Source organism: Stylophora pistillata, chromosome 1, assembly GCF_964205215.1.
Source record: "Stylophora pistillata chromosome 1, jaStyPist1.2, whole genome shotgun sequence".
NCBI lineage: Eukaryota > Metazoa > Cnidaria > Anthozoa > Scleractinia > Pocilloporidae > Stylophora > Stylophora pistillata.
Genome location: NC_142519.1, coordinates 8,035,001 through 8,042,500, shown reverse-complemented (window position 1 = coordinate 8,042,500; position 7,500 = coordinate 8,035,001). Strand labels below are relative to the sequence as shown.

At 36.9% G+C, this 7,500-nt stretch overlaps 1 protein-coding gene and 1 pseudogene across 4 annotated transcripts in view; both read left to right on the top strand.

Moving 5' to 3' along the window:
* LOC148741091 (fibroleukin-like) overlaps window positions 1-7,500 on the top strand; it is a 371,193-nt gene that overhangs the window by 73,303 nt on the left and 290,390 nt on the right. The gene's annotated exons all lie outside the window — the stretch shown is intronic.
* Window positions 2,290-7,500, top strand: part of LOC111318994 (uncharacterized) — a 12,886-nt pseudogene continuing 7,675 nt past the window's right edge.

Here is a 7,500-nt window from a genome sequence, read left to right as displayed (position 1 = left end):
GCATGGGATGGCCTTTTGCGGTGCAGCCAAAGGTTACGTCGAAGCCGGCAAGAACAGTTTGGTTCGTTGGATCTATCACAGTCTCTGGCTTTAGAAAATCTGAAAATAACTCTGCAAAATGGCAATCGTTCTTTAAAACAAAGGATAAATGCTATCCTTATTCTTTCCTAGCCAAACAAAAAGATAAAACATTTTTGGGGTTTCATATCTAAACTTGAGTGTTTGGGGCCAATGAACATCGGTTTCTTTATAAGTAACCTCCCCGTAATTATTTCATTCAAATTTCTTTCACAAATTCATGCTGATATCGCTCGGTACGGTAAGAAGTGACGCAAATAGTCACTGAGAGCTATCTAGCCTTATAAGGCAGCCAATAAGGCATTACGTCATCCGCATTGCAGTTTAGAGTTGATATTGATGTCTTAGAGATGAAAAGACGGCTTTGGGCCTGATAGTTGGGCTACACTTGGTGTAGCCTGCAGGCATTTGGCTCCAGTTGGTCTACCCTGAGGATCATACCACTGAATATATTTGATCCATCTCCTGGGAAATAGCTCCGGCGTCATGATACCTCGGCCACGCTATGCATGTCATATTAAGGGCTGTCCCAAGAGCAAGCGTGTGGTTAGGTGGGCTGGACGAGATTTCAATTACAGGTAGAACTGGAGCAGAGGGAAAGGAAATAAAATGTATAATCCCAACAACTCTGAGAAAAAAGGAAAATATATAATTCAAACAATAATAATAATAATAATAATAATAATAATAAAGTAGATGCTTACAGGGCGCATTTCTAATCTCAATGCGCCGTATATCTCAATACCAGAAATAATAAACTTTCATCCTATTTATCGCTATTGTCGATCGCAATTAATCAGGCGGTAAGGACATTATGATCTACAGAAACAGCGACGATAGTGGTCAACCAATCACAGCAGTTAGGGGTAAACTAATCAAAGCTGATCCTCGTTCATAGACCTTCTCGCCTAAGGGAGACGTGTAGTATGCGACAGCAACTTTACAATCTATTTCAACGGTGTCCGCATCGTTAAGCACAGACAAACTATTCTACTATATGATCACCGTTCCGCTTCAGTGCAATGAACAACACTGAACAATAATTTTCTGCTAAAGTCAGAAATGTTAATAATTACTAACCAGTTCGAGTATTACACGTCCTGCTAGTGGTTTGAAGAAGATTCAACAGACCGCTCGTTACAGAACTTATCAGTGGGAAAAATCTGGAAAAGTGTTCTTGCCAAAGGGTGTTTCCCATGATGACACTTCGTAAAACGGAAATAAAAAAACCTGAAAAGAAGGTATCAAAAAATCGCATTTTTGCATCAATTCTTTCTGCACGGGCATGCATCGAAGCTTGATCATCAGTAATTGCGATTTTTGTATATCAGATACGCAAGTGAAAAAATGCGAAGAATTGTGTCAATAAGTAGAGACGAAAATTTAAGACAACGATATCGAAGTTCTAGAAAATAGTGTGGGACAGCACTTTTGCGTTCTTTCCCATATACAACTAAATGGGGTTCGTGCATGCGAACTAAGAATCGGCGTACTGGTGAAAACGAGGTGTTGCCGTTATTCGATTGATCGTCTCAAGATGGCAAGCTTCATACAATCCGTTCAATTTTGTGTCATTGTGGACACCTAAAGGTCTTCCATGATTTAAGTCACATACAGGACATCTAATGGGTGTTGTTTTGTGACAATATTATCAAAACGTCAAGTCTGCGATTTTTTCATCCAAGTCTTGAGAACATATTTTGAAAACCAAGTTCTAGAAAGAAGCCATTTCCTATTACAAAATTATTACTAATTTAAGCATAATTTGGTCAGCTGTAGAAATCTTATTTTTCATTGGCAGGCTTGTTTACGAGGCATCAAAATCGCTCGTCTTTTAAATGAAACCTCAACCGCGATGTCTTTGACTTAATCACTTACGCAGCCACTAATTCAACAAGTCATTATGATCTGCCCCTACCTGATAAAACTGAAAGTATGCTTTTCAGTACGAGGCGCTGAGGACATAATATATCGTATGGATTGGTAATCAATAACAATCTTTCACCCTTGTCTTTCAAATTTCGGACAAAAGTCAGAATCACATGCAAGGGACGCGTGATATAGTAAGAATCTATTTAAAAGTGTGAGACAGAATCATCAAGACTTACACAATCTAAGTGGCTAACACCCACCTAATCTAACTTTAGTTCATTGGGTTCAAGCCGCTTTAAATGATCATCTAAGTCTTCCTCGTAGCTCATTAAATATGCATAAACATTTCGACCAATCAAATCCCTCACTCTTCGGTGAACAAGCCAAGGTGATCGCTGCGAAATGCGTCGGTTAAAGCCCATCTTCCTTGATGTGAAGAATATTGGGCACGATGGAAAGAAAACCACTGTATCGATTCCGCTGAGGGTGAATCTTGAGAAGAAGCCTCATAAGAGTACGGAGGAAAAAAGTCAGGACACCAACAGTACAGTAGAACAAGATGTCCCTCTTGACGATCTCGACAAGCAGGAACTCTTAATTCAACAGCAAAATCGTGTTTTTAGTATCTCCGCTAACTGGGAAAAGGTACGGGAAAAGTTGCTGAATTCGTACATTGAAGAACAGTATCTTCCAGACAATACTAACTGTGTGCACTGTCAAAAGTGTATCGCTACAACACGATGTGAATACTGAGGCCCTCGCCAGTACTTGTGCGTTGAATGTGCACAGCTCTACATGTCAATCGAAACAAGTTTCATGTACTTGAGCAATGGAAGGTGTGTATGAATATTTTGGGGCCGGTTGTATTCTAGCTACTTTTAGCGTAACATATCTGGTTAAACTGTACTTTTATCTACTTCTTACTTTCTTTAGTTTAATAGGAGGGGGTATTTTCTCCTTTGTATGCAGATGAGGCCACTGTTAGCTATGGCCATACGTGCAGAACCGCAACAGTAAAGCTGTTCAGACTTCTGGATACCTTAGGTCAGTTCATTTCATTTATAGTGGTTAGAAAATACTAGAATGGTTTAAAAACGAAGCGTTCTTTTTCAATTTTACCTGCTCCTTTTTCACATTTTCCTGCCGCTTGCCTAAAATCAAGAACGCTGGTGATAATGATACGATTTAACTTCTCTCAATATGTCAGGGCCAATAGATAAAATCAAACAATCACATTGCTCCATTGGCCGTCCAATAATTTTTAAGTATTGGACCGGGTAACGTCCTGAATGATCCCACATGCAATTAAGTTTTGTAATGATATGGCTTGCCAAAGTCCAAAGGGAAACAATAAACTTGGCTTGCATCTATCTGTAAGAGCCTTTTCTGTCGTGCTGGGAGAATATTGGTCCTTGGACTTTTCTGTACAGACCTCGCTGCACTTTGTTTGCACTTTCAAGACCTCGGGCCAATATTCTCCTAGTGTGGCCCTCGCACTTTGTTAATAAGGTGTCTATATGGCCCTCAACAAAGTAAGAGGTATGTAAAGCTGTATGTAATGTTTATTTTTTTCCATTCTATTTACTTTTGTTTACTTCTTTTTGTTTTCATTTTGTTTACATTTAGCCCGGGCGGACCAATATTCATGGTCTTAAAATAAGTGAGGAGAATTTGCTACCTTTCTATAATCAAGAAATGGATACATATTCTAGTCTTCTCGGATAAGGACGAATAGACCGTAGGCCCTGTCTCCTGCAGGGTTAGGGGTAGGAGACGTTAATTCCCACGCACGAGATTACTGTGTGGTGGATGTCCTCCCCTGGGTGGGATGGGTGGGTGTTGGCCCTGAAAAGCCCCTATGGGGAGTGGCCAATTAACCTATGTATGTATGTATGTATGTATGCACTTAACGTCTTAAGTTGTTCATTAATTTCTTTATGAATGTCAGGAAATCAATACCTCAAATATGTACAAGTGTGTGATTGTGAGCCGCATGCTGTCACACCCTTGAAATGTCAGTTCTGGCCAGGGTCACCAGCAAATCCCGCCACAGGATTCAGCTTCAAACTGATGGAGTTTGTGGAGAAGGTCTTTCTTCATTGTCAAGTGTCCCTGCTAAACATCACAGAAGTGATCACAGCTCTCAATTCTTAGCTACAACCAACACATGTAGGGTTGCTTGCAAAGAGTCCTTTTGAGACATGACCAGACTTTTTTTAATTGATTGATTTTGGTTGAACGGTATGTTTTCTTTTTTTATGTGAGCTCAATTTAAAGTATCCTTAATTCAGATTGCTTTGAAGAATTCAGGTATGTGTGGTAGGTTGAGAGTATCAGAGCTGCTAATTTGTGGATGTACAAGGTCTACTAGGGGTCAATTCCACGTTGCGGACACGACATTTAGAGGCAAAATTTGGTTATTAAATGTCTCCTAAAGTCAGATCCACACTATTTGAATTGAAATGAGTCATGTCATAAAATTGCCCCTGAAGTACCTTTTATTTTGCCAGAAAACATTTTGACTATCTCTTAGAGATCCAGAGAAAATAATTTTTCAAAGTGTGTTGCGGATGTGACTCTTAAAACAACCATTCATTTGAATTGCTTTTGGTTACTTCAAATTTCCTGTGAATTGAAAACTTTTTAAAAAAAACTGCATATACTAACTAAATTCAATAGTAATTGTGCTTCATAAATCTGAAAAGATATTATAGAAATTACTTGTTACCATGGATTTATTAACAAAAATGTTGTGTTGCAGACGTGACCAAAATTTGTTGTGGAAGTAACATTTTGGGGATGTTCAGGAAAGAGCTTTTTATTCACCCCTAATGACGTTCAGAGTAATATGCCACTGAGGTGAAAATGCTATTTTTACTACTTTTATCTGTAAATTGGGAAGTAAAAAATAAATAATATATATAAAGAATAAAATTGTTGTGTTGTGGACGTGACCAAAATCTGTTGTGGAGGTGACATTTTGGGGATGTTCAAGAAAGAGCTTTTCATTCACCACTAATAACGTTCAGAGTAATGCCACTGAAGTAAAAATGCTGTTTTTATTGCTTTTATCTGTAAATTGGGAAATAAATAATAAATAAAATATAAAAACTTTGCTGATCTAGGTCATTTTGTACGTCAAAGGGCATTTATATATTTTTGGAAAATCTAGATTTGGATTCTTATAGAACTATGTATAAGCTTTCATAAAAGTAAGTTTGGCTCTCATATTTTGAATTTGAAAATATGTCAAATCTTCATGTCTCATGTGGAATAGCACTAAGGTATTATTGATATTAGAATTAGTATCATTATTACTATTATTATTGTTGTTGTTCTTGTTATATTGTTATTATTATTATTATTAGTAGTAGTTGTAGTAGTAGTAGTAACAGTAGCAGAAATAGTAGTAGTAATAGTAGAGGCAGTCACATGATTTACAAGTGCTTCTTTATATAATTATTATATTTCTTCATTTATTATCTAGTTGCCCAGCTTGAATATAGATCTCAAACTCATGCTTTGCTTTTGTCGCTTTTGTGTCGCTTTTTGTTCATATGATTCAAAGATACATTGACTGTTTTTTTTTTTTTTTTATGGTCAAGATTCCATTTACATTAACTTACAAGACATATTTCTTGCTGTACATGTACATTAATTTTACTGACTTGCTGTAAGAAAATAATTAGTCCTAATTGACATTTTGTTGTTTTCACGTGAAGGTATTTCATGCATCAGTACAAGCATTGTACAAAATACAATGGAAATTTGTACAATGGAGCTTGGTTTCCTATATGTCCAAGGGTAACTATATACATTGTAATTTGCTCTGAATAGTAGCTTGCACTTGAGGAATATTATGGCATTCATTTTGGGGCACACAAAATGCACTCATCTTTACACTAGTGCTGTAGTTCTGCAGTATTCATTTTATGCTGTTGTTGCTGTTCTGTTTTACATCTATTTTTCTCTTTTCCCCTCTCTTTTGAACAGGATGATTGTGTACTCGTTGGAAGCATGGATGGGTGCTTTGGATTGTAGAGAAAAAAAGGACAAAGGGCATGATTTAGGAACACCCAAACATGGAACACTCCTTTTTGCAGACCTGCAGGTTGATGTTGACAATTTTGTCAACAGTTATGGCAAAGCTGGAGCAGACATGGAACAGGTCTGTATATAAGATGATGCAATGCTCAGATGCTAATTTGAGAACTGTATGATTTTCCCTTTTGGCCCTTTGAATTCAAGATTTTCTGTTTTTGTCCCTTTTTTATAACAGAACTGCAGTAAGTTCCATGCTGGAGAGGTTCTTTCAGCTTTAAGATCAAAAGGCAAAAACAAACTCTGTGACGAGAAAGGTGTCTTTGGGCAAGTATGCAGACATGACTTTCCTAAACGATTCCTTAACATAAAGCATGGTGAAAGGTATGGAGCGTGTAAATACATATTACCTAATGTTGCGCTCAATCCTACATGTATTGTCTATTAGAGAATTACATGATAGAGCCATGATTATTATGAATTTGTCAAGCTGACAATTAGCACGCTTGTATATACAATGCAGGAGCATCCTATGATTCTTTACACTAATAGCATCACCATTATATAACTTTGTTATTAATTTGAATGTCATATTATAGGAAATAAATTCAATTTTTCTTAGATTTTGTGTAAAAATATATAAAAGAGAAAATTGGTTATTGATTCACCTTTTCAATAATCTTTTCTCTGTACAGAATATCATACTCTGTTTATGAGCTTAAGAGGCTTAGAAGTCTTAATGAGAGCACCCGAAGCAGAGTAATCATCATGTATGATATTGCTTGTCTATTAGCACACCATTTGAGGGTTTAAATAACATTTTTAAAAATGTATGTGCAGGAGGCTAAATGGTAATTCTAAAGTGGTATTTAATTTTGAGGAACTGTCCAAAGTATTTTCTATTAAATTTGGGATGAAATGAAGTAATTTATTGGAACAGTTTGGAATTATGTGAATTGTGGAAATGAACTGAAGATGTAATCGTCAGAGCTATTAACTGAATTTTGAGCAGTTAGCTCAATCAAATAAAACTTCATTTTTGCAGGTCACGTAATTCCACTGCCTGTTTCATCACTTCCTCTCATGGATACTGGCTTGCCCCCAACATATAGGGGTTCATAGCTCAGTGGGTAGAGCATTATAATGACAATGTCATGGGCTGAAATCCCAATGGGGCCAGATTCGTTTCTTCTTTATGTTTGGTGAAATTCCCATTATTGCTTACGTTTAAATTGCATGAATATCTATGAGGATCACATGTTAACTTCAGAATAGTTTGTTACTACTGACACAATTTTCATTTGCATGATTATATTTGTTAGTGTTCATCTCAGGAAAGCCTCTTGGAAGATGTTGATGTTCCCATACCCATATTCCATTGCTAATGGGCACAAGGCATCATGCCAGGTTAGTATATATCAGTTTAACGGTAAATGGTCTGGTGACAATGTAAAGAAATGTGTGGTAATACCACGACATTGGTTAAATACAGTTGTAATAATAAACATC